The sequence below is a fragment of the Nicotiana attenuata genome, chromosome 2, assembly GCF_001879085.1.
Source record: "Nicotiana attenuata strain UT chromosome 2, NIATTr2, whole genome shotgun sequence".
NCBI lineage: Eukaryota > Viridiplantae > Streptophyta > Magnoliopsida > Solanales > Solanaceae > Nicotiana > Nicotiana attenuata.
In genome coordinates this window covers 52,937,655-52,965,340 of record NC_031990.1, presented here as the reverse complement: position 1 = coordinate 52,965,340, position 27,686 = coordinate 52,937,655, and the positions used below count along the sequence as shown (strand labels likewise).

The following is a 27,686-nucleotide window of genomic DNA, read 5'->3' as shown; positions in this document are numbered from 1 at the left end:
AAGTTCAGTCAATGGGAACGGCAGATTAAACAGTGATTAATTCATGAGGATCTGCGGCCACGTAGCTAAAATAAAGAGCAATAGTTACGTGTATTGTAGAATTATGTATGCTAGGATCGAAAGGGATAATGGCTAATTCATTTATGTACTTGGAAAATTTGTTTAATTTTCCAGTATAATTTAGTTAAATTGTTCTGTCTTTTTCTGGTAATTGACGTTTTAATAAGAGCATGATGCGTATATGATTAATTGAGAGATTATGCATTTTTGTCCCTTTGTCAAACTTAAAGTGAAAGTTGATTAAGGTCTTAGTGGTGCTGAATGCACAGTTGTTGACATGTCGTGAGTCAAATTGAATTTGTTAATGAATCAGTAGCTAATCATGCATATCTTATTCACCACGACTTCCATATTCCTCACGCCTCACAATAATTTTAAATTTAGGAAATAAGTAATTCACTATTGCTAGCATGCTTTTAGGTATGACTAAATAAAATAATAATCGTGATTATGGGTACGGTTCTCGTGGCATAATCATGACACATAATCCCGAATTTGAGTGCGCGTTTCACACGATTTGACCATAAATTCAAACAATAATAATAATAATAATAAACATGTTGTAAGTCGTGAGTGCGTTTCACGTGACGTGGAGTACAATGTGTACTAGAACGACAAGTGTACGACATCGTAACTTGTTTAAAAAATAACTCCATAAATACTAAAAAGCCGTTTAAATTTTTAATTAAAAGCGTTAAAAGATAAAATGCACCATAAGTTTTAAACATGTAATAATTTAGATAATTAAGCCAAATATTAATTGTTAAACGACCGTGCTAAAACCCCAGAATTCGGGAGTGTCTCACACCTTCTCCCGGGTTAACAGAATTCCTTATCGCGTCTTCTATGTTTGCGGACCATAAATAGAGTCAATATCCTCGATTTGAGATTTTAAAATAAACCGGTGACTTGGGACACCATAATAACTATTCCAAATGGCGACTCTAATTAAATAAATAATCTCATTTCGAATAATGTCACTTTAATTGAAAAAACTCTTTATCCCGTAAAAAGTAAGTGTGACAGGAGAGATACGGATATTATTCCGCTATGTGCGAAAAAAGAGAAGAATGCATGAGTTAATTTGTGAAGACAGACTCCTCTACTGGTGTAATTTGAATTTAGATGCAGAAGAGTTACTGAATTACACATACGTTTCTAAAACCCAAAGGAAAAAGAGACATTTTAAGAAGTAGCTATTAAATCTTTGAAATTTATTGTTTCATTTAACTTATACACAGTGATGGTGTAAGAGATCCTTTTACACTATTAGAATTTTAGTTTGCAATAGCACATTAATTATTAATTTCTGTCATATAAGAAATAATATTTATAATTTTTTTATCCATAATTACCTAGTAAGGGCGTTTTCAGCTGATTGTGTCTGGATTAAAATTGACCATTGCAGATAATTGTAATCACAACATATGAATCAGCAACTGCCTTCACTTTCTCAACTAGACCAGCAGTATCTTGGATAGTGGCAATGTTCTGAGCTCCTTCTCCAATTGAGACTCCAAACATCTCTTCTAGAGCCAACATTATTTCGACCTATTCAACTTAGCCTTTATTGGAAACTATTTGACAAATTACTACAAATATATTTGTGAAATTGCAAGCATCCCGTGCTCACGTAGGATCCATGGAAGGGCTGCACCTTAGGGGATGCGAGGTAAGCAATCTACCCTAATACAAGCATCAGTAGTTAATTCTATAGCTCGAATCCGTAACCTATAACGGAGACAACTTTAATTACTGTTGCTCTGAGGCTCCGCTTCGTGACATAGCTAGTAGCCTAGTAGGAAAACAAATGCAATGTCCGACAACTGAGCATGAAATTTGGATTTTGAAGCCACAGGAGAATTGGGCTGATCTTGTTGATGTTCTTGGTACATTAATGTTGCGTACAAGTGTAAGCCCATCTGCTTTTGAACCAAACTGCAAAAAGGAGAAAAAAGAAAGACACATTTGTGTGCATCTATTTTTTTCTTAGAAATTTCAAAAAATTCTAGTCCTAAATTTTCTTTTAATGTACTCCAATTTCAAAAGAAGAAATGGGAGGGAAAAAAAAAGAACAGAGATATAATTTGATGTAAACATCGACTAAAGGTTAATTTTTAGTGCTACAAAAGCCTATTCCTAATGCTAATGGTGCTAGCCCATTAATGGACAATAATAGCCAAATCAAAATATTGCGTGTCCTGTTCAAATTTGTTTAACTTTAAAATGCATATGAAATTATAACAATTAAAGTGAATGACGTTAACTATTTTGCCACTACAAAAATGGATACCATATACTGCACTTGATTAAACTAAAAAAATGAAAAATTATCTGACATGTAAATTCCATATTTTAAAACATTGGACAAGGACTCCAATTGTCCAAAATCAAACATTGACAAGTATTTTTGGTGTGCCCCTGTCCCCTCGTTAAAACCTCCAGCAATTATATTACTGAGTATACAGGTGGAAAAACTAAATAGTACATGGAAATTAAAGTAAATCCGTCAAGTGCAGTGTACAGATTAGTCATTAGATCTTCCTTGTTATTGTCCTTGTGTTAACAAAAGAACTGCAACAAGATTCATTCACCATCTGATAAAAATTAGTACTACCACTTAACTAAGGAAATAACTTTATAATTTTTTCTCGCGCAAGACTGACAAAAGACAAAATATAAAGAAAATTATATTCCTTATTACAAATCTTATAAATGTAAGTTAAGTTCGTGGCTAGATTTGTGTTTTTTCACCCTACTAAAGCGACCAAACCTTGGAAAGTGATGCAAATATTTCCTCTTTGTTTAGTCATTTTGTATTGCATTTTCTTTTGACGTGTTCTCCTTTTATATGGACACTTGGTCTCTTTTTGGAATGCTACGTACTTCTTTACTATTAGTTTGAAAAATGAGATGTACAAAGGACCTAGACCTTTTCACCTAAAACTGCCTAGAAAAGGAAAAAGGGGACATCTTACGGTCGAAGAAGGTAACCTACATGTGCTTTTTAAGTTCACACTAATATTAATTTTTTATTATTCAAGTGCTATTTTGCATGGTCATGAACTGAGGTATAGTAAACCAATTACTACTATAGACAAAGGCAAATTTATGACTTAAATTTTATGGTTTTAACTTTTAAGTATTAATTCATTATATTTTTAAAATTGTGAATTATAACTACTAATTATTTCACATTAAATATATTTTTATACATAAATTTATGTTATGCGTATTTGTTCAAAATAAAACCCGTGACAGTCTACGTCCACCCTAGACCATAGGAGTTTGTGAATTTTCGTAGTGACGGCTGATTACTTAATAAGTGATCAATTTACTTTTTATTTTGATCCAAAATAAATATTCATTTATATAATTAAGAAAAAAATTTAATTTATTTTTTCAAAATTACTCTTATGTATGTATCCCTAAAAAGTTATTTACTCCTCGCATTTGAAAAGATAAGTAAGTACTACTATAACTATGGTGCAACATTTAATGAAGGGTAGTTTAGTCANCATGAATTATTTTTTTATTATTAATAAGCGACCAACCCTGGTCGCCATATTTCCAGAAATTGTTAATTTTCTGGTAAATAGCGACCAATCTTGGTCGCTTTTTTGGAAATCTGGGTTAAATAGCGACCAACCTTGGTCGCTATTTCACAGAAAATTGTTTTTTTTTTAATAGAAAGCGACCAAATAGCGACCAAAGTTGGTCGCTTTTCTTGGTATATTGCTGGCAGGAACTGCCTCTTTTGGCAGCTACACCACCTGCCAGCTTACCAAAATTCCTAAATAGGCAAATATGCCAACAACAGCAACAACAAGCAACAACAACAACAAGCAACAACAACAACAACAACAACAACAACAACAACAACAACAACAACAACAACAACAACAATTATAACAAACAAAGTATAAAGTTCAATAGAACTTTATACTTTAAGCTAAATAGCAAACTAATAAGTTAAATGTTATTACAGAACCATTCGAAAACCAATTGTATTTGTCTAACATAAACTAATAAGTTCAAAGATTGTTCTCTACATCATTATCATCACCGTCAGATGAACTTTCTTCACCATGACAGTATCTAGAATGGGCTATTTGTCGATGATGGGAAGAATGACCACGGGGAGGACGGGAGGAATAAGCACGGGGAAGGCGAGCCTCTGGTGATGACTCACGAGACCGGGGAATTGGAAAATTGCCAGAAGCTAGGAGAGTTTTGATCTGCTCTTGCATGCCCTTGCACTGAGCTTGCATGCCAGAGTACTGCAGATCTCTAAGCCTTTCTCTCTCCTTGGCGGCTTCTAGCTCGAATGTGAGCTTTGCCATAGTCTCCCGCATAGAGGAGAGGCTCTCCCCATCAAATTGCTCGGCTTGGGAGGAAGTCCCTATTCCTTGCATTCCACACTTATAGCGATGGAATTTCTTATTAGGAAGCCCGTATACCTTCCCCCCTTTTGGACCGCCAGCAGCCTGCGTCCACATTCTCTCACCATCCTCGTCCGATAGTTGGATTGGCGCGCCGGACTCATTAGGTGGCTGACTGCGTATGAATTGCTCCACTTCAGCTGTGAAGCGACCCTATAAGAAAAATAATATGTGAATTACTATTTCCAAATTTATATAAAAGTAAATCAAAATTCTTACTGAAAAGTGAAAACTTACATGTACAGTCGAGGCTCGGCCCTCGACCCACCTTTCTTGGTCCGTCTCTTTCTTCTTCTTCACATATGAGTCTCCTTGAAGAGCTCATCTTGGTTCATCGGACGCCCCAACTGTTTTTCCTGAAAACTCATAAATTTTAGTTAATAAACAGAATACATATACTAAGAAAATTAAAATAAATTAAGCAATTACGAACCATTCTTCGTTTTATCGTCCCTAGGCTGACCGCACCTCCAGTGTGCAAGGATCCTCCCTTCTCAGATGCCCGGGCTTTCTTTCCTTTTTCGATCTTCTCTAAGAACTCTGCTGTAAGCCATTTGCAAATCATCCCATAAATCCTGAAGCATCCAGCCAGGCTTCTGGTTCAACTGCCTAGCTTTGGAGAAACAATGGGACAACCGCTTTCGAGCTTTGAGATGGAAGTTTGCAGCCACTTCCGCGCTATAGCGGTGTTCCCATACACACTTGCTCTGTATTTCAAAAGTCAATTATTATATGAAAATATCATATTTAGATGGAAATATCATAAAAGCTATATTCGATATATTATACTTAGCTTTTATAAGCTAATAATTATTCAAAAGTTAAGTGCAGTAACTGCTTATAATATAACATTAGCTAAAAGCTAATAAATGATTATACTGCTTAAAAGAATATTTATACCTTAAATTGATTGAAGATTGCCTCCTTGAGAGCGAATGGGAATTCACTCCAAGTCGCATAAGGACCATCATAAAGCTTTCTGGTGGCTTTGGTGATGATCCTTGTAGTAACATTACTAGGGATGAACCTGCAATTTTATTAAAAAAAACACATTAATATCTTAGTAAAACTGTACTAAACAAAAAAAGTTAAAATAACAAATAACTCTTACCCGTCACCCTCAGGGACTATGATGATCCTGCCATATTCATCATAATGCACCTCCTCGTCATTAGCAGCATCATTGTCCGAAGCATGTACATCGGAGGCATGTGTGGAAGGTGTAGGGGATCAGAGCTAGTATCTCGCAGGCGAAGGCCTGCAATAGATGGAGTCCCAGATGAAGATGGCTGCGAGCCCTGGGACTGCGAGCCCTGTGAGTGCGACACAGCTGTATGGGCCGTAAGTGGATGAGACACAGATAGCTGTGACCCGAGTGGCTGTGACACGGATGGCTGTGATCCATGTGGATGTGACATGGATCGATGCGATCCATGAGCTGCTGATGGATGCGATCTATGTGGATGTGAGACAGGTGGACTGTATGTAGGTCGTACAGTCCTATGGCCCTGTGAAGAAAGACCTGGCGTCTGCACGAAGGTGTAGGGCTGGACATGCGCTGGCAGCTCAGAATAGCCCTGGGGTGGAGGCGCAGGCACAGGCATAGGCACAGGCATCTGTGAAGAGGCAAGAACGGATTGAGTAGTACCTTCTACCCTCCTCTTTTGTTCCTAGGCTTTTCTCTACCCCGAGAACCAGTAGGATCACTGTTACCTCGACCCTTGCCTGACATCTGCATGACATAATACAAAGTTAGATTGAAACATATAAAGAAACTAGCTATAACATGAGTTATTAAAGAAACCAACTTTTTAAAGCTGATCGACGTATAGTTCCTCGTCCGAGAATTCTTCTTCCTCACTAGTTTGAGCTTCATCAGTTGATTCTTCTTCCTCGTTTTCTATAATTCTTACTTCATCCATATCAACTTCTTCCAATATGTGTTCAGGATGTTCCAAATTATTTTCTAAAACTTCGTCCACACATTCTCGACTTCTACCCTACCCACAGGCTTAGTTTTTATTACAACCCACCAATCAGCCTTATTCCGCCGCAATGGATAAGGAGCATAATACACTTGCCTATCATTATGTGCAATTATGAAAGGATCATAGCGATCATACTCCCTCGTATGATTAACCTCAATTATGTTGTATTGATTGTGTACTCTTGTACCTCTTGTTGGATGTGGGTCAAACCACTTGCATCTAAAGAGTATCAATTTCTTATTTGGCCAACCTGTATATTCTAGTTCTATTATTTCTTTGAGCACACCATAATAATCAATATCTCCATCTTGGTTGCCATCACCACCTTGAACCCACACCCCCACTGTTGTTGCTATTTTTATTTTTAGAGCAATCCTCTGTATGAAACTTATAACCATTCACAACGTACTTAGACATGGTTGTGACCTCAACCCCAGGTCCCCAAGATACATCTTTCAAAAATTGATTTACACCATTATTTGGATCATTTACCTACAAATCATTAAATCAATTCATAAGTTAGCATAACTTTCAAACATTGTTTACCTACATAGTGTTAGAATATTTTAAGGAAAAACTTACAAATTGTTTGAACCACGTATCAAATCTCGTATATACAGCATCATGGCCAAATTGACCAACAAAGTGACTGTGACACATCAAATATTTTTAGTAGTTGCATTGAGATGTAATCAGAGTAATTTTTAGATTTTGATAACTACTAAATCAATACTTACTTGAGATATGGTACAACTTCAGGACAATTTAGCAACACGTGAAGTGTAGCTGACTTGTACTCCATATCACTCAAACTTCTCTTTGTGACATCCTTAGAACATCGGCCTGGTTGATTGAATATGGACATAGGCGGATATAATGGATCATTCCTAAGGTCGACCGTGTGCCAGTTGGGCCTATTCCTAGCACATACCACATTACTCTCAAAATAATAAGAACAAAAATGGGTAGTTTCCTTCGCAAGATAAGCTTCGCATATAGATCCTTCAATCCTATTCCTCTGCTTAACAAATTGTTTGCATTTGCCAATTGTCCTACATAATTTCAGGTTAGCGAAGAAAATTTGTTTAAATTAAAACAGAAAATTACATCAAACCTAAAATATTACCTCTCAAAGGGATACATCCATCTGCATTGAACAGGCCCTCCAAGTCGTGCCTCGTGTACAAGGTGGATTGGAAGGTGTTCCAACACATGAAAAAACCCACATGGAAATATCTTTTCCATCTTAGTAGAAGTTACACGAATATTTTGATCCATCCGTTGTAGGTTTTCTTCCCTTAATGTGGAAGAACACAAGTCTTTGAAAAACAAACTAATCTCTGTGATGGGTTTCCAGATTCGTTCAGGCAAACCAGAAAATGCAATAGGCACTAAGGTCTCCATGAAAACATGACAATCATGACTTTTCAAATGTCTCAACTTCCCTACCTCCATAATAACTTTTTTCCCAAAATTCGACGCATAACCCTTAGGCATCTTCAACTTCGTTACCCAATCACAAATCTACCATCTTTCCTCCAAAGTGAATGTGTAACTTGCTTTGGGCTTGAACACCTTACCATTGTTTGCTGTCTGCAAGTGTAGTTCAGGCCGCCTGCAATATTCTTGTAAGTCCATTCTAGCCTTCGCATTATCCTTTGTCTTACCTTTAACATCCATCACTGTGTTGAACAAATTGTCAAAATAGTTCTTCTCAATATGCATGACATCAAGGTTGTGACGGAGAAGATTATCCTTCCAATACAGCAACTCCCAAAATATACTCTGTTTCGTCCAATTATGAGTAACACCGTATCCGGGGAATTTATAAGGTGGAACTTCAGTAACTTTACTGAAGTTCTGGACCCTCTCCCAAATTTCCTCACCTGAAAGTATCAGAGGTGGGAAATCACATTCGAATTTATTCCTTTTAAATGAATTTTTCATCCTTCTAAACTCATGATCAGGAGGCAAGAATTGACGATGACAATCAAACCATGATTGCTTTCGGCCATATTTCAAAGTGAACGCTTTACTATTTTCCATGCAGTAAGGACAAGCTAGCTTACCAGCAGTCATCCACCCAGACAACATTCCATACGCAGGAAAATCATTAATTGTCCACATTAAATTAGCACGCAAAATGAAATTCTGCTTGGTTGATATGTCATATGTTTCAACACCATCGTACCACAATTGTTTTAGCTCATCAATCAAAGGTTGCAAATATACATCAATCAAACTTTTCGGATTACGTGGACCGGGGATAATACAATTTAAGAATATGTATGGACTAGTCATGCACAACTCGGGTGGTAGATTATAAGGTGTAAGAAAGACAGGCCAACATGAATATGGTGTGGCAGATACAGAAAAAGGCGTGAAGCCATCCGCACACAGACCTAATCGAACATTCCTTGGTTAACTAGCAAAATCTGGATATGTCCTATCAAAGTGCTTCCAAGCTTCTCCATCTGAAGGATGACACATAACACCAGGTGGTCTTTTATTTTCAAAGTGTCATCTCATATGAGGAGCAGAACTCATCGACGCATATAACCTCTTTAACCTAGGTATAAGAGGTAAATAATGCATCGACTTGATAGCGACCATATTCCCACTGGAAAGCCTCTTGAAACGAGGCTTTCCGCAAAATTTACAACTGTCCAAACCTGCATCATCTATATAATATAACATGCAACCATCTTCACAACAATCAATTCTCAATGACGAAAGTCCTAACTTAGAAACTAATCTCTTTGCCTTGTAGAAATCACCAGGTAATTCGATATCAGGGCCAACTAGTTCACGCATAAGGTCAATGAAGGAGTCCATGGCTCGTTGAGAAATATTCCAATCATATTTCATACTTAGTAATCTAACTGCAACAGACAACTCAGAGTACAAACTTTCGTTACGTAGTGGACGACAAGCTTCCTCTAAAGCTTCATAAAAACGTTTTGCGTCATCATTAGGAGTTTGTTCAACATTTTCGTTGGACTCAAACCCAAAGTGCATCCCAAAAGCATCCGCAACCATATCATGAATTCTAGAATCACGATTTGTATTCTCCACCGACCTACTACTTTCACCCACAACCATGTTATGAAATATCCCATGGCTACCATCGATCTCTCCATGACAAGTCCACACAAAGTAATTCGCTATAAACCCCTTACTATAAAGATGAACCTTAACTTCCTCCGGTTTTTCAAACTTCATACAGTCGCACCTAACACAAGGGCACCTAATTACTCCTTCATTTATGTATGGCGGAAGTGACATTGCGTGTCTAATAAATTCATCAACCCCTTCTACAAAATCCTCCCGCAATCCCCGCCGATTAGGATAATTTCTATTGTACATCCAAGTACGATGTTCCATCTATATAAATAAAGCAAGAACAAATTAATTTAGATATAATGTATTCTTATTTAGGACAATGTATTTACAAGTACTCTTATTTAGGTATTGCTAATGTATGAATTGTTTCTTTTCACAATTTAACTCAATATAAATTAATACAAGAACTAAAAGATCATAATTTCTACCTTAATTTCATAAATCTAATGTAGTTCAAACCAAAAAACCTAATACTAAATAAACAAAAATTCTGAAAAATTACATAAAATTATATAGCAAAAATTAAAAATTAAAAAGCTAAGAAGGTAGATTACTAACCTTGGTAGATTAAAAGGAGGATTAAAACAGTGGTGGAAAGGGGCGGGAGACAGCAGCTCCGGCGACAGTGGTAGCGGCGGCTCCGGCGACACTGGTAGCGGCGACAGTGGCAAGGGGTGGGGGGATTGATTTGTGTAAGGGAATATGTGGAGAGAGACTTTGGGAAATTTTTTGGTAAGAAAATAACATTTTGGTAGGGCAACCCGATTTTGACTCTGGATTAAAACATAGAGACCAACTTTGGTCGCTATTCTTGGTAGCAAATAGGTATTGACTAATTTGACCAACATAGCGACCAAACTTGGTCGCTATTTTTTGACCGTTTGACCAAAATGGCGACCAAAGTTGGTCGCCATATATAAAGCAAAAATAAATTATTTTAAGTTTAATTTAAAAATAAATTTAGGATTTTAATTCATTTTAAACTAAGTGCATATACTAAGTGTATAGTGTGTGTGTGTGTGTGTATATATATATATATATATATATATATATATACACACTAAGTGTATAGTGTATACTATATATATACTAAGTGTATAGTATATATATGTAGATATAGTATATTCGATATAATATTACCTAATACGCTTATACTTAGTGCATAGTACAGCGTAACTATATATATTACATATATATAAGCCATATTCGATATAATATTACCTAATACGCTTATACTTAGTGCATAGTACAGCGTAAGTATATATATTATACATATATATAAGCCATATTCGATATAATATTACCTAATACGCTTATACTTAGTGCATAGTACAGCGTAAGTATATATATTATATATATATATATATATATAGATATAGATACACACACACACACACACACACACACATATATATATACACTAAGTGTATAGTGTATACTATATATATACTAAGTGTATAGTATATATATGTAGATATAGTATATTCGATATAATATTACCTAATACGCTTATACTTAGTGCATAGTACAGCGTAAGTATATATATTACATATATATAAGCCATATTCGATATAATATTACCTAATACGCTTATACTTAGTGCATAGTACAGCATAAGTATATATATTACATATATATAAGCTACATTCGATATAATATTACCTAATACACTTATACTTAGTGCATAGTATAGCGTAAGTAATATATATATATATATAACGCTTCGTAGTACTATTCATCCCTTGTATTACAAAAGTGTTAATGGCTAACATTTATATTCTTTATTTACTAAATACAAAAGTGATTTTTAATTTTGACCTTTGTTGACCTAAATAGTGACCAACTTTGGTCGCTAAACATACATAATTTTAAATTAGCGACCAAGTTGGACGCTAAACTTAAATCAGATTTATTTATCTTTTTTATTATATTTATAATATTAATCGGGACCCAGCTTAGCGACCAAATTTGGTCTATACTCTACTGAGCGACCAACATTGGTCCCTAAAGTTGAATTATGTTTATTTATATTTTATACTTTTTTTTTAAACAAAATTATAATTATTAAAATTTTATGACTGTGTCCCAAATTAGCGACCAAAGTTGGTCTCAACCTGTTTTCTCTTTATATAGCGACCAACCTTGGTCGCTAATTTTAAATTTTATTTATTTATATTTTGTTATTTTTTAAAAATAATGTTATAATTATTAAAATTTAATAAGTGGGTCCCATGAAGCGACCAACATTGGTCGCTAATCTGAGTAATTCTTTGACGAAGCAAGTCTGACCAGTCCGGTCAACAGTTTGACAAAATTTTTGACCAAGTTGCGACCAACGTTGGTCGCTAATTTATTTAAAATCATTATTTTATTATTTTTACCAGTTTAGCGACCAACTTTGGTCGCTTTTCTTGGCAAACCAACTTTGGTCGTTAAATTTTGGTCGCTTTATGCAGGAATTCTAGTAGTGTGAAGAGTTTAAAGTTGAATTGTTTTCAATTTTAAAAATGTGTCATTATTTTTTGAACGAACTAATAAGAAAAGTGTGTCATCGAAATTGACATAGAGGGAGTAGTTTTTTGCGTCCAACCCAACCAGACAAAGCCATGTGTAGTTTAGGATCATGCAACTTCACTTTTAAATGGCAGCTTATTAGAGGTTCGTACATCCCTCAACTTTTGAGTCATTGGAGGTAATCTTTACCCTTTCCTGAAAGGCGGTCCACTTCAATTATGAGAGCTTAAACTAGTCCCATCAACAAGCAAGGAGTGTGGCCGGATAGATGAGAGTCTCATATTTAATTAGAGATTTTGTGTGTAATTATTAAAAATAAAAAATTCTTTTGTAGGCCTTATTACAAGTGCAAATTTCGAATTAATCGGTCACTAAGCAATGTGAATTTGAATTAATTAGTTAGTGAGTTTTTGAACATATGATGAAAAAGAAAGACAAATTCCCGTCCAGCCCCGCGTGTTAGTTGAAACAGTAGGTCTACCTATCTCCAATAAAATACCAAGTAATGATCATGCATAGTCAGGGGCGGACCTAGTGCATAGACTACGGGTTTTCGGAAACCCAGTAACTCTTGCGTAGACCCTGTATTTATATTAAGAAATTCATTAAATATTGGTGAACATCTGACTGTGAACCCAGTTATTATTGCATATTAATTTGAAATTACGGTAGGAACTCATAAGTCTGCATCCGCCTATGTAACATAGTAGCTTTCCATTTCAATAGTGTATAGAAGCGGAGTTAGGATTTGAACTTATGGGTTTGGAATTATAATTCTTCTAAGTTACTGGGTTCAAAATTAATAATGTGTACATATTTATTGAATTTTTTAATACAAATACAACATATTGAATAAAAGCTATTAGGTTCGGTCGAACCGGCAACCAATGTAGCAAGCTAGAACAAGGGAAAGGTTTCCTCCAGTCCACATTAAGCGTAGTGGTCCTAACAGGAGTGCTTTCCAAAAATGGTTCTTACTTTTCTTTCACTTCGCATATTAGGGTATATCTTTGAGTGTCGGAAATCAAATGATGATTAATTAGTTGATTGCTCATAATGTATCTCTACTTATATGTCTCTATAGCAGTGAAACTTGTGGCATTTCCGTGGCAGTCGCTTTGACTGACATGTATTAATTGACAGATTTTGTACTAACGAAATAGAATTACCATTGGAGGAAAACAAGTGTTAAAGTACTGAGGCGTGAAGACCAACCCAGATCTATCGGCTTTTTGGATTTCATGTAAGCTGTTCACTCGTATGTCTCCGTCAGTCATTCAATTCTCAACTCTATTTTTTTTTTAACTATGGTTTTCCGACCAACTCTCAATTACCTCCGTAAATTACATGTTGTCTCCCAATAGGACAGCTCTGTCCAGCAAGGATATATGTCTGTTTACATTCTTGACATATAAGCCAAATTGTTTAATTTGTCATTATATTGTTCGGTTTTATATTGTGAAGAACATGATGGATGATAATGAACTTGAAGTGGATGGAAAAGCTATTGAGATGTGGAAAAGCATGTCAAAGGAGGTACTTCATTTGGATCGATTGATGGTACTAAAGCTTTTAGTTGCGTTTCTTACTCATTACTGTGCTCCTGTTCAAATATGCAATGTGTTTGAATCGATCACCAGATATTGGGTACGTTCTTCACATTATAAATTTTTATTATTGATGTTTAGACATTTGAACGATAATGCATCAGTACTATTTAAGCATTTGGTGGTAGTTAAACGACTAGATTTTTCTGCTCTTAATTGACTAACTATATGGCATCCATTATTGGATTTTCTGGCAATGAACAACTTAATATTATTTGGAGAAATCCAAATTTCAGCCTTGGCGAATTTAACCAATGGAAGAGGAGCACTATTGCATTACATCTTTGACGTCACTAATTAATGACTTCGCACTTAAGTTGTGTGTAAACAAAAACTATGTGGGTGCGTCAATATCTGATGTCTTCAATATTTAAATATGATTAAATCTCTTAAAATTTTGTATGAAAATTTATACATTTTCAGTGGCTATCATATTTGACTGAGGGCATTTTTTCTGTTGAGCTTAATAAGCTCTATACACCGACGATGTCAAAATATATATTTAAATAATCAGATCAATTAATTATGTAATTATATATATCTTTCTGATACGCTTTAATAGGTAACGATAAAATTAGTATGTATCTATTATAATAAGTTAAACTCTACGGATTCAATGAAAAATCTTTTCACTACAAGTGCATATAGATTCAATTCTTTTCTGTTTCTCCCTTAATTATTGAGCGATTCTGTTAGTTTATGCTCCTAGTGACTAATAAATACCACAGCATAAAACTTCTTTTCTGAAACAGGAAACCGTATTCCCATGGATGCCGAGAAAAATTTCTTGAGACAAAAAATCCAACCTCTGACTGATACATGGTTATGGAAGGCAAGTCAAGATGTGGCTATTGTGAGCAGTAGTTATTCTACAAGTTAATGTTAGTTTATAACTAGTATATGTGCATGTTCATTTGATGGACTTCAAGAATCATATTGTTGTATTTTGGAAATGACAGGGGATCATGAATTCATTTGATGGGCAAGAAGAAATACATGTACCTATTTTGGAGATAACAGTGGATTTTTATGATATGTTTAAAATTTAAAATCTTTAAAAATTGCAGTACTTTTTTTTTTTAATTTGCAGCTTCTATCTTATTTCCTTCCCAGAAAAGAGTACACGGGGGGGGGGGGGGGGGGTGGTTATTACCTTACCCTGTTAGCACATCATGAGAGTTTATAAGCAGCAACAATCCAGTAAAATCTCACTAGTGGGATCTGGGGGAGGGTAGTGTGTACACAGACCTTACCCCTACCCCGAAGGAGTAGAGAGGCTGTTTCCGAAAGACCCTCGGCTCAAGAAAATAAAAAGACAAAAAGAGACAATGTTAATATCACCACAGAAATCATAGGAAAAATAGGGACAACATGAAATTAAGAAGAAAGATGCAAAGCAAAAGCGATAGCTAGTAAATAGGTCCTACACTGAAAAGCAAAATAATAAGACACATTGCTACTAGCTATCTTAGACAAAAACCCTACCAGACTAGTCTAACAAAGGTACGAAGTAAGGTAAGACTCTACTACCTCCTAACCTACAACCCTAATACTCGACCTCCACATCTTCCTATCAAGTGCCATGTCCTTGAAAATCTGAAGCCTCGCCATATCCTGCCTGATCACCTCTCCCCAATACTTCTTAACCCGCCATCTACCTCTTCTCGTGCCCTCCACAACCAGCCGCTCACACCTCCTTATCGGAGCATCTGGGCTTCTCCTCTGAGAGTTTATAAGCCTAAACTCTATTATTCTATTACCATGACTATTTCTAGTTTGCGTAAATATGAAACTAAAATAGTAAGACAGCCTGCGTGCTGCTGAATCTTGATTATGGAGGTTCATAATTAATTTTAGCTGGCTTCATTTGTCTAACCCTGAATGAAGCAAGTTCCCACTTGTCCAGTTGCATATGTCCCCTAACCTGCTTTGGTAGATCCTCATACCTGGTGAAAATAAGTTGTTGTCGATGTGTGTGACTCATTGTAGCCAATTTGTCCACAATTCTATTAGCTTCCCTGTAGCAATGTTGCACTGTTATATTCCATTCAATGACAATTCTCTTGATTTCTTCTACAATTTGTATAATTCTGCATGGTGTTGCTGCTCCCTCATTCACGCATGAGGTTATCAGTTTCGAGTCCGCCTTTGCTACGATGGCGTGTAACCCCCTTCGCCAGCATTGTTGCAGTCCATAGAGAGTAGCCTTACTTTCTGCCAAGTTGCTAGTGCCTGGTCCAACGTATATAGAGTAAGCTAGTATGAATTTCCATTGTTATCTCTAGTTACTCCTCTGATCCCAAAGTTACCATCAATGCAACTACCATCACTGTTAAGTTTGATAGCCAATGCCGGAGGTTTTTGCCATCTAATCAATCTGTATGCCCTGCTGTTAATAGGTTGATCAATCACTTTTTGCAGCTGGACTCAAGAGGATTGCAGCTTTATCCTTCCAAATTTTTGTTTGATCACTTCATGGAGAGTGTAAAATATTAAACTCTCTGATCTATAAGCCGAGGGAATTTCATTTCCATATCTGCACACACATCTCACTCTCCATAATTCACATATTATCAAGGTTGGTAGGACCATAATCATGAAAGCTGCCACTATATTTAAGGTTCTATGATTCCACCATTTGGCTACTAGTAGACCCAGATGCCCATCCGTTACTTTTATACCCAAAGGACCTGCAAACCTTGTCCAAATTTCTTGAGCCAAATTCCCTGAATAGAATAGGTGGTCCAGAATAGAATAGGTGGTCCACTGTCTCTATTCCATTTGATGGAGGTTGACAACAGTAACATCTAGCTTGGATGTTTTAACCAAATCTTGCTACCTTCTCATCTGTTGGAGCTCTATCATTTAAGGCCCTCCGGATCATGAAGGCCATTTTAAAAGGCACATGCTTGTTCCATATTCCATTGTTCACTATTCCTTGAGTTTTCCTTTGTCTGAGGCTTTTCCATGCAGAGAAGACTGAGAAGCTCCCAGTTGAGCTTGCTGTCCATATCACTCTATCTGGCAGGTCTGGGTAAAGCCTGATTTTGTGTTGGTCCACTATATTCTTGACTGAGTTTGGTATGCCTTCAATTATTGCATCATACTTCCAATTGCCTCCTTCTGTGACATCTTTTAATTGGACATATTTAGGTTTCATTCCTGATGGCAAGAGTTTGTACAAAGGACCTTGTTTTGACCAATTATAATACCAAAAAGAGATATTCCCTCCTCTAGGTAACCATTCAATGTTGATTGCCCTGTGTGATTGCACACAAAGCCTTCCAACTGTGTGATTGCCCTGATCTCTATTGAGAAACTACAGGGTGTGTCCTTTTGCAGTATTTAGCTATCATAAAATCTTTCCACAAACAGTCCCTAATTCATAGATTTCACCATGCTTTGGCTGTGAAGGAGTCATTTATATCTTTCAAACTTCTGAATTGGACGCCTCCTTCTTTATAGGGATAACTGTGATGACCCGATAGGTCATTTTATGTTTTAGAACCAAATTCTGTATTTTGAAGCCTTAAATACCTCATTTTATCCTTCATCGATTTGTGTGCACAGTCGGGGCATTATTCCGGAAAGCTTTTATGTTAAAAATTGATAAAAGTAAGAATTTTTGCTTTGAAATCAATTTGAGTTGACTTCGGTCAATATTTTAAGCAAACGGACCTGGATCCGTGTTTCGACGGTCTCGGTGGGTCCGTATCATGATTTGGAACTTGGGCATATGCTCGGAATCGAATTCGGAGGTCCCTAGCTCGAGCTATCGCATTTTGTGGGAATTTGAAAGTTTAAAAGCTTAATGACTTTGAAAGTTTGACCAATATTTGACTTTATTGATATCGGGTCTGTATTTTGGTTCAGGAACCTGGTATAGGTCCATTATTATAGTTATGACTTGTCTGTCAAATTTGGTGAGAAACAGAGTTGGTTTGATATGATTCGGACGTCCGGTAGTAAAAATAGAAGTTTCAAAGTTTTCTTGAAAAATTCATTTGATTTGGCATTCAATTCGTAGTTCTAGGTGTTATTTCGGCGATTTGATTGCGCGAGCAAGTTCGTATGATGTTATTGGACTAGTTTGCATGTTTGGTTTGGAGCCCCGAGGGCTCGGGTGAGTTTCGGATAGGCTACGGAGTGAATTGGACTTAGAAAACATAGCTGATGCATTTTAGTTTCTGGTGTCTGCTGCAGATCTCGCATTTGCGAGCCTGGGCATGGAAGGGGGTACTCGCATTTACAAGGTAAAAGTTCACATTTGCGAACTTGTTAATTCCGCTTTTGCGAAGGCAGAGTCGCATTTGCGACTCAGCACTGTTGCGATGATATTTACATTTGCGAATAATGGTCCGCATTTGCGAGGGCATCATGGTTCGCATTTGCGACCACTTTATCGCAAATGGGATCACTGGGATTTTGGAAGGAGTTCGCAATTGCGACCTTTTTCTCGCAATTGCGACATCTGTAACTATGTAAAACTTGAGTTAGACGGAATTTTTGTTTATTCTTCAATTTTTCAAAACAAGAAAACCCTAGAGGCGATTTTCCGAAGCACCCTTCTTCCCAAAACCATTGGTAAGTGATTCTAATTCATTTTTTTCAATATTTCATTACATCTCCTAAGATTTCAACCTAAAATCTAGTATTTTCATGGTGGAAATTGGAGGTTTGGGTAGAAATAGGGATTTTTGTAAAATTGGGATTTAGACCTCAATTTGAGGTCGGATTCCAAAACAAATTACATAACCGGGCTCGGGGGGTGAATGGATAATCGGATTTTGGTCTAAATTTTGGGTTTGGACCAAGCGGGCCCAGGAGTTAACTTTTGTCGACTTTTTTTAACAATGATCTAAATTGAATCTTTTGCAATCGTGGGTGATTCCTAAGGCTATTTTTAATTGTTTGGTTTATAATTTGCTAGATATTGTTGGTTCGGAGGCTTGTTTGAAAGGCAAAGCTGTGGTTGAGCTTTGAGTGGTCCTTGGAGCGAGGTAACTGTTGTTTCTAACCTTGACTTGAGGGAATTAGGAACCCTCGGACTATGTGTTATGTGAATTTCATGTGAGTGGCGTATATGCGAGGTGACGTGTGCTTATACACTGCTGAATTACTTGTTTTCCCTCATTTTCCACTGTTCTTTCATTATCTCCTTCCCTGTCTTAAGTGTTATGTGCCCTAAATGCTTTTCATGCTTATTTGCTATATGTTAATCAATGTCCTCCCTATTAATGATGTTAGATCTCTTCATAGTTTCATGATTCCCTGCTATTTGCTTAAATTGACTTACTTGTACCTCTAATTGTCAATTATGGACTGGTCTCGTTTTGTAGTATTACTTATGTAGATTCCTATGTTGTACAAGTTTTCCTTTTTGGTTCAGTTTGGTATTTATTGATCGTAAAGGTTTTCGTGATTTGAATTGTTAATCTGACTGTGCACATTGAGTATTTGGTACTGATATGGTGGGATCGGGTTGCACGCCGCAACAGGTTAAATAAGGGTGGATTGATATGGTGGAATAAGGGTGAATTTGTATTGTACGGTGGGATCGGGTTGCACGCCACAACATGTGGAATAAGGGTGGATTGATATGGTGGAATAAAGGTGAATTTGTACTGTATGGTGGGATCGGGTTGCATGCTGCAACAGGTGGAATAAGAGTTGATTGATATGGTGAAATAAGGGTGAATCATGGTACTGATATTGATATATGGTGGGATGGGGTTGCACGCCGCAATATATATATATATATATATATATATATATATATATATATATATATATATATATATATATATATATATATATATATATATATATATTGACGTTATTATGGTAATATATATCTGTTGTTGACATTATTATGGTAAAATAAGAGATGATTCTGTGTTGTACGGTGGGATCGGGTTGCGCGCCGCAACAAATTATGTGATTCTATTTTCTTGAGCTATGTTGGTTTTCGGTATTCTCATTTGAAATGCTAAGGATTGGTAATTCTGGATGGCACTGGGTTATTTCTTGCGGCTGCAGTTATTGTTTTCAGTTGACTGTCATATTCTGTTCCGTATTTCCTTTCTGTCTTTATTATATACTGCGTACAGGTTGTAGTGTAAGTGACCTACCTTAGCCTCGTCACTACTTTGTCGAGGTTAGGCTCGGCACTTATAGAGTACATGGGTTCGGTTGTACTCATACTGCACTCTGCACTTCTTGTGCAGATTTTGGAGTCGGTCCCAGCATCAGTTATCAATGAGCTCGGATTGGACATTGTACGGAGACTTGAGGTAAGCTGCTCAGTGCCTGCAGCTCCTGGAGTCCCCTTCTCTTCTTTTTATTTAGTTGTGTTCCTTCTTTTCATACAACTTCATGTTATTTTAGACCCTTGTATGTATTATTTTATAAGCTCGTGCACTTGTGACACCGGGTTCAGGGATATATTAAACGTTTGGTTATTTTAACTTCCGCATTATTAATTTGGATTATTGCAGTAGTTTCGGTTCTTTCCTCATTAACTAATATTAAACAGTTAAAAATGGATAGAATGTTATAACGTTGGGTTTCCTAGCAAGTGAAATGTTAGGCGCCATCACAATCCCGGCGGTGGGAATTCCGGGTCGTGACAATAACATAGAGATTTCCATGATATCCAATGGTGTCGATCATTTCCGTCAGAACCTCTCCAAAAGAAGTTTGCTAGAATTCTCTCTATTTGCATGAAGACCCCTTTTGGTGGATTTATTGTTATAAAAGATGCATAGGCATAGCTTGTAAGACATGCCTAATAAGAATTAACTCCCCTCCTGTAGATAGTAGCTTAGTTTGCCACCCTTTCACTCGACTTGTCACCTTATCAATTATTTCAGAATAATATGTGATTTTTGGTCTACCTGTAATTAATGGGCAGCCCAGGTACTTTGTGGGGAATTCCTTATGTTGCATTCCCGTGATACTCTTTACTCTTGTTATAACACTTAAGGAGGCATCGGTCTTTAGCATGAAGCAAGTTTTACTTTTGTTTATTTTTTGTCCAGAAGTGTTCTCGTACGCGGTTAAAACATTCATAACCGGCTCCAAGGTTCTTCTGCGCCCACTAGTAAATAAAATAATATCATCTGCAAAGGCTAAGTGGTTCACCTGTGGCCCATGTCTTGCCATATAGAAACCTGAGTACCTCCACCGATTTTGAAGGTTATTCAACATCACTGAAAGAAGCTCTGCACTCAATACAAATAGTGAAGGTGAGACAGAGTCACCTTGCCGCAGCCATTGTGATTTAAAGAACCCAAATCTTTGACCATTAACTATCAGAGAGTACCGGTTGCTTGAAATGTGTGTATGTACTAGCTCCATCCATTTGTTTGAGAACCCTAATTTCTTTATTAGACTACACAGGTAAGACCAGTCGCCCCTGTCATAAGCCTTTGCCATGTCAAGTTTTAGTACTATATTCCCTCCTTTCTTTGTCTAGATATATCCCTGATGATCTCTTGTGCTAGTAGTATATTTTCATAAATCAATCTCCCTCTAATGAATCCTGACTGATTATTGGAGACTAATTTTGGTAAGATTCGTGTCAGTCAAGCATTTAACATCTTTGCAAATATCTTACTCGAAACATTACACAAGCTAACTGGCCTAAGTTCTGATAGTTTTTAGGGACAACTCTACCTTTGGAATCATTACTAGGCAAGTGTGAGTAAAGAATCTCGGGATAGAGGCCCCTTGAAAGAAGGACACCACTGCATTGTATACATCTTCCTCAATAACTTTCTAGCATTTTTGATAGAAAAGGGCATTTAATCCATCCGGGCCTGGGGCACTTTCTGTACTAATGGAGAAGACACAATTTTCGACTTCTCCAGTGTTGGAATTGCTGTCAGCATTTCATTGTCCTCCTCTGTGACTTTTGGTGTTAAACAATCCAACGCAGACATATCATCTGATACTTCATTGTGGTTAAATATTCCTTGAAAATGTTCTATTGCTACTGTGGCAATATCTTGTTCACCTATTCTCCATTCTCCATCTTCATCCTGAATTCTTTGAATATTGAGTCGTTTCCTTCTACCTTTTATTACACCATGAAATTATGCAGGATTCTTATCTCCATCATTCAACCAATTTGCTTTCGGTTTTTGTCTCAAGACTACATCCTGAAGTTTTAAATACTGATAGTAGTTTGCTTTCAGCTTATTTAGGTCTGACCTTTTCTCGGTTGTGTTATTAAAGTCAGTTCTTCCTCCAGATTCTCAATTTCTTTTTCTAGTTTCTTAGGCTCCTCATATATATCTCCAAATGCTTCCTTGGACCAGCAACTCAATCTATGGTAGACCTTCTTTAATTTATGATGAAGGATCCACATAGGGTTACCTCTTATATGTTCCTGCCACACTTCTTGGACTACTTTGATAAAATCTTCATGCTCTGCCCAAAAATCTAGGAATTTGAAGTATCTTGGTCCAGTAGTATCTGATGTCTTCATGTTGATTAGTAGAGGTGTATGGTCTGAACAAACTCTTGTTAGATGTGTGACAGATGTTCATTTAGTGTATCTGCCCACCTTGAGTTTATAAGAAGTATGTCCAGTCTTTTCCATATTGTTTTGGTTGGTCCCCTGTTGTCACACCAAGTGTATTGAGCACCATAAAAACTTGAATTCTGCAACCCACAATCATCTATACAGTTCATGAAATCGATGCTTTTGCTTAGGCTATATGGTCTTCCCCCAAACTTTTCTTCTGTGGTGAGAATTACATTAAAGTCACCTACAACAGCCCATGACCCTTGTATGTTGGATTCCCAAGCTCTTAATTCATCCCACAATTGTCGTATCTCACGTGTGGTACATTTCACATACACTACTGTCACATAAACTAGTGTAGCTACTCTTGTAAGAGTTATTTGACATGTCACCAACTGATCTGAATCTTCTAGTATATTCACCGATACATCTGATGACCAGAACAACCAGATTTTGTTGTTGCAATTAACGTAACAGTGTTGTAAACCCAATTGTAGTTTGTAGTGTTCAATTTTTGTAGACCATACCATTGGTTCTTGTAATGCAGTAAAAGGTATGTTGTACTGTATTTGTAAATTTTTAAGTTTTCTAAAAGCTTGTTGGGACTTCGTGCCCCTAATGTTCCATGAAATTGTGTTAATCATTGGAAACATTAGGGGTGAGGTCCTTTTTGTTCCGCCTTATAGCTTTAGGTAATGATCCTCTCATTTCACCCCTTTGGCTATGATAACCCCTGGGGGAGAGGTTATTGAATTGTGAAATTTTTTCTTTTACTCCAGTTCCCGTTGCCTCTAAATTCTGAAAATTCAGCATTCGCTGAGGTCTTCGTGCATTCTCATCATCCGATCTGATTTCCCTTTCCTCTTCGGTTAGGTTAACCATTTCAGTGTCTTGTGTTTTCGGGACCTTCTTGTGGTCTGTATTGTATGTGCCTTGCCTCACTTTTATGTGTGAAAGAGACTCCCCTGAGATTTGGGTAGGGGATTTTCCTGGGGTAAGCTGATGCACTTTAATTGCCAAAGCCGTATTTAGTCCAGCCTCTCCCTTCTCTCCTTGCACTTCCACTGTTCTTATGTTCAGGGTTGGAAATTGGTCACCACCGTTTAATTCTAGACTAATTTCAAGCTCTGGTAAGTCATGTTGAGTACAACCGACCCAATGTACTCAGTAAGTGTCGAGCCTAACCCCGACAATATAGTGACGAGGCTAAGACAAGACACCTACTAAAACATGTACAGAATATATATATATATATATATATATATATATATATATATAAAGCAACGGAATAACGAGTAAATCATCAAAATAGCAACATGGCAGGGACATGTAGAAAGGGGCAACAAGCAGAGTAAACGATAAGTAAGAATCACCAAGTAAACCTCTTTCAAAATAAGCACCGAAACCATCAAGTCAAGTCCACATTTCAAATGTCAAGTGAAAGCAATAAAGTCAATAAATTGCATGTCATCACCCTTCGTGCTTTTACTCACATCCTCACCATATATCATAATGCAAGTGCATGACATCACTCTTCATGCTTTTACTCTCACCCTCACCATGTAATATAAATAAGCATATGCATGTCATCATCTTTCGTGATTTTACCCTGATTCTGACATGATATTGACAATAAAGCAAGCAAGTGCATGGCATCAACCTTCGTGCTATAGACTCACGTTCACTTAAGAAAGAATATCAATATGCAGTTAAGGCACGACAATACCATTCGCGCTTTTCACTCTTCCTCACTAAGTGATCACAACAATACAATACCAAGCAAGGTGGGAACCAAATTCATCTTCAACAATAATATTGAACTCCACTTGTCATATGAAAATCTTTCCACAATTAAAGTCAAAAACCAATCAACAAATTCCACGTTCTCAACACCCAATATCGCAACAATTTTAATATAAGAAGTAACCTGAAGGCGAGTAATTAAAGAATTAATAAATAGTCTATCTAAGGCATGGAAGACACAATAAGCAAGTTAACATGGTACAAGTAAGGCAATTTCTACCTGCATGTTTATCCCATGGCATTCGGATATTCACTAGTCACCTTGCATATACGTCGTCCCCAACACATAACTTACATAGCAAATAGACTCGATTCTACCTTAGTTCCCTCAAGTTAAGGTTAACCACGACACTTACCTCTTTCAGAAAAAATCAACAATCAACCACGGCTTTTCCCTTCGAATAAGCCTCTAAATCAACCGAATCTAGTCAATTATTATTCAAACAATGCAAAACAAGCTTTAGAAATTACCCACAAATAAAAAATGTTCAATTTTGATCATATTTGAAAAGTCAACCCCATGCTCGCTTGATCGAAATCCGAGATTCGGATCAAATTTCGATTATCCATTCACCCCCGAGCCCGGTTATGTGATTTATTTCGAAATTCCACCTCAATTCGAGGTTAAAATCTCAAATTTTACAAAATTAACAAATTTTACCCAAAGCCCCTAATTCTACCTTGAAATTCTTAGATTTGACGTTAAAATTCATGAAAAAGTAATTGAAATTGATTGAAAACTAGTTAAAGGTTATTACCAATGAGTTTGAGAAGAAAATCTTCTTTAAAAATTGCCTCTAGAGATCTTAGGGTTGAAAAATGGTGTAAAATAAGTTAAGTCCCGTTTTTTCAACTTTTATCCAGCTGCAGACGTTTGTTCGCAATTGCGAATAGCTGATCGCAAAAGCAACCAGTGCAATAGACCCACAAATGTCGCAAATGCGACTTATCCTTTGCATTTGCGAAGGACCCCTTCATCGCAAATGTGGACAAAGCTTCGCATTTGCGAAACTGCCTACCCCCGCTCAATGTCATAAATGCGACTGCTGGATCGCAAATGTGACTACCCCATGTTCGCAAATGCAGACCTATCTTTGCTTTTGCGAAGTCTTCAGTCCCAGCAAACTTTTGCATTTGCGAGCCTGACATCGCAAATACAAGGCTCGCAATTGCGATCAGGTTCTCACAAATGCGAGACCTGCACATTCGCACCAGCATCTGTTTTGCTTAAGCAGTTCCAATATCATCCCAAACACACCTGAAACTCACCCGAGCCCCTCGGGCTCAAATCTGAACATGCACACAAGTGTAATAATATCATAAAAACTCGCTCGCTACCACAAATTATCAAAATAACATCGAATATCAAGAATCGATCATCGAAACTCAAGATTTCAACTTTGAAACTCAATTTTTGCCAACTTTTACATAATGCGCCGAAACGCCCTCAGGTCACTCGAGCCCCCAACCAAACATGCGTACAAGTCCAAACATATAATACGAACCTACCAGAATTGTCAAAACACCAAATCGGGGTTATTTACCAAAAACGTTGACCGTGGTCAACTTTAGCCTCATTTTAAATAAAAAAAAAAACGTTTTCTCCAAAATTTTACATAAAAGCTTTCCAAAAAATGAATCGGACCACGCACATAAGTCATATAACATCAAATGAAGCTATGAGAGGTCTCGGAACATAGAAATGAAGGCTAGTAATCAAGACGACCTATCAGATCGTCACAAAAGATAGGGTCATCTCGTACTTTCTTGCATTTAGGATATAGCCTATATTTTGTATGGATTATTATGTCTACATACCTACTGTGGATTATGAACAGTACGTAGTAGTTAGCTATGTTATAAGGATTTGAAGAACCCATACCATAGTCATACTCGATTTAAGTACATTAGCGTAAAAGGGGGATTCATATAAATTATAGTGCAGCTATCCAGTCCTCTTTCCAACCCCTTAAATCTGTCCAAAGTTTTCTTTCGTATAACACAACTTATTTTGAATTTTCACTTGCACACCTAAAATTGTAGGGTCCTATGACCCTCTCTATCTTTGTTCAAATGAATGCAAAATCATTTTTTGAGCCCACATGACTCCTAAATATTTTACAAATTATAAAAATCTTGATCAAATCAAAAGTGCTTAACAACTTTTTTGGATGGTAATTACTCATTGTATCGTATTGTATTGTTATCTCAAAATAATGTTTGTTTTGATTGTTTCATTAAAATTGGTTGTATTGTATTGTTAAATTCATTGTTCCGAAACAATAAAAAGTCTCATTTTTTAAACAACCGATTTGGTGTGGTGGGATTGTTTCCTATTTTTCTTTTCAATTATGCCCTAACTTATTACTCCATAACTCTATTATACCCTTTATCTTTTCTTTGTTTTAACTCCAAATCTCCCACCCATAACCTACTTTGTCTTCGTCCCTTTTTTTTTTTTCCAGAACTTTTGCCAACTCCAACGTAAAGTTGCTAATTTTGTTAGAATTTTCATGATTTAATTGCTTAATCTATTTATAAGACATATTTGGTGATAAATTAGTAGAAACAGGTTTTCTTAAATTATTTTTATGCGTAATTCTTGATAAATTTAATATTTAAACAATAAGGGTATTTTAGTAAACTTATCAGTTACAATATAGTACGATACAGTCAAACCAAACAGCAAAATGTTATTTAACAACAAATAATACAATCTATCGAAACGTTGTATTTATAAAATGATACAATACAATACAACACAATACAATACATTATAAAACGATGGGTAACAATCATAGCTGTAAAAGTTGCAATAAACTTATGCCTTTTGACTTATAAATTCTTGGGGCATAAGCACTTTACTATTTAGTGGTTAAAAAATCCATAATAATAAGTTCGTTCAAAAAATGCTTACCTTACCCAAACACCCCCTTATTTGGTGTTCCTAAAAAATAGAATGAGCATGTTAAAATAATACTCCTTTAGTTTCAATTTATGTGATGTATGTGCATCTCCACCCGTATCTTATTCGTTCTCAAAAACGTTTTCCTATTTCATCTTTTCTCGACTCTCCTTTAACAGAAGAAATAGAAGCTCGAGAAGGAACATCAAAACCTATTTCACTCACTGAGTTTTTTTGCATCCATGGCTGAATGGTAAAGCGTTTCATTCGGAATGTAATTTTAAAAAAAATTAAAAACTTTTGAAGCTTGTGGTATTAAATATATTATAACATTTATGTGATGATAAACTTATGATCTTAAACTTGGTATGTGATGGTAAGTATTATGATCACATAATACTTGTGTGATCATAAAAGTATTATTAAGAATAAAAAAAATAACTCGGTACACAAAACATTTCGTATTCAAACAAAATCCGTAGAAGGGCCGCAATAATTATTTTTATGGCACGAACCTATAATATGTAGGTCCACGGAGATTACTTTATCATTAAATATAAAATGAGTAAAGTTAAAGGTATTTTTTAAATAAAAAAATATTTTAAACTAACTAATAGACAAAAGTGTGTCACATAAATGAACATGAAGGGACTAGGGAGCAGTAAAAAATAAGAAAGAGGAAAGAAACAGAGTAACAATGGAAAGTGAGGCTTA

General features: G+C 36.3%; 1 long non-coding RNA gene across 1 annotated transcript; it reads left to right on the top strand.

The window, feature by feature from the left end:
- On the top strand, positions 13,049 to 14,786 carry LOC109210073. The gene is made up of 3 exons (XR_002065484.1): positions 13,049 to 13,370; positions 13,592 to 13,774; positions 14,487 to 14,786. It is a non-coding gene; the product is annotated as an uncharacterized LOC109210073 (long non-coding RNA).